We start from the raw sequence: 1,621 nt of genomic DNA on the forward strand, positions 1-1,621 counted from the left end.
AGAAGGCAAAAGACCTTATAAAACTACAAATCCTAGGATTCCAATAGGATGGAGCAGCAGCTCTTAAAGTGGTGTCAAACTGCATTAATTCTAAAGTGTAGATGCACCAAGAGGAAGGGCGGGAGGAGTTGTCGGGGCGGGTGAAATAATGTTGTGTATGCTGTTATTTCAAACATGGAACACACTCCTTCCTCAGAGTGTAATGGAGTCTGCCTCCTCTTCCCTTCCTTTTCTTCTTTCTCCTTCTCCTTTTTTCTCCTCCCCCCTCTTTCTCCTCTGTTGCTGCTGCTGCTGTTGTTGTGTGCCTTCAGCTCCTTTCTGACTTATCAAGGAAGAGAGGGGTGGTCTTATACGGTGAATATATCCCAAATACTCTATTTTAAGTTGTAAATTTGGGGGTCGTCTTATACGCCCAGTCGTCTTATATGCCGGAATATACGGTATTATTTTTTAAAATTCTTGCAACTATGCTAAGGGCAATGTCTTATGTAAGACACTGTACACAAGAATAAATGTATCTTCTGTCAACTGCTCCACCAATGCTATGTGACATAATATTGTGACTGCATTAATAGAAATGATCTGTGTTGTGTGTGTGTTTTATGGTGCCCCCATGAATTCCATAAGGTTTCCACAAGAAATACTCAGATGGTTTTGCCAGTTTCTTACTCTGATGTCTAGCTCGGTATTTGCTAACCAGCTCCCATCCAGACAGGATATGGTACCTTTAGGATATTTAGATACCGTATATACTCGACTATAAGTCGACCTGATGTATAAGTCGAGGGCAAGTTTTGGGGCCAAAATTATGGATTTTGCTATGACCCGTGGATAAGTTGAGGGTAGAATTTAGGGGCATACAGCAAACAATCTAAAGGATGAAGCAAAGCAAAACAATGTCAAAGAACTTATAAAATTCCAGGAGACATAACTCTTTGGGTTTACTCTTAAGGTTTGATGGCTGAGAGAGTAGAGAGAGTCAGTACTTCACATATTATACTCTTGCTTTTCATCAGATGGTTCCTTCTTTTTTTTTCTTTCGTTTATTGATTTATTATTCACCATAACTGTTTACACTTTTTTTTCCTTTTACAAATCTTCCCATCCCTCCCCCTTTCCCTCCCCTCTCCCCTTCCCTCCCATTCCACCTCCCCTTTCCCTCCCCTTTCCCTTCCCAGCCCATGCCCTATTCCTTGTCTTCTTCCCTTGTTTCTCTTATTTACATTACACTGTTCCAATACTGTTCTATTATGTTCCACACATCTTCTTTATCCTCTTCCTCTTCTTCTTCTTTTCTTTTTATACTTTTGGAAATTCTATCCGCCTCTTTCATTTCCATCACCTTATTAAACCAGTCCTCTATACAGTGGTACCTCGGGATACGAAATACCCAGGTTACGAAATTTTCGGGATACGAAAAAATCCCATAGGAAAACATTGTTCCGGGTTACGAATGTTTTTTCGGGTTACGAAAAAACTTTTGGTGCTTTTTTCGGCTTTTTCGCACGGAATCGCGGCTTTTCCCCATTAGCGCCTATGGCAATTCGGCTTACGAAGGCTTTTCGGGTTACGAACGGTGCCACGGAACGAATTAATTTCGTAACCCGAGGCACCACTGTAT

The sequence above is a fragment of the Sceloporus undulatus genome, chromosome 2 (genome assembly GCF_019175285.1).
Source record: "Sceloporus undulatus isolate JIND9_A2432 ecotype Alabama chromosome 2, SceUnd_v1.1, whole genome shotgun sequence".
In the NCBI taxonomy this organism is placed as follows: Eukaryota; Metazoa; Chordata; class Lepidosauria; order Squamata; family Phrynosomatidae; genus Sceloporus; species Sceloporus undulatus.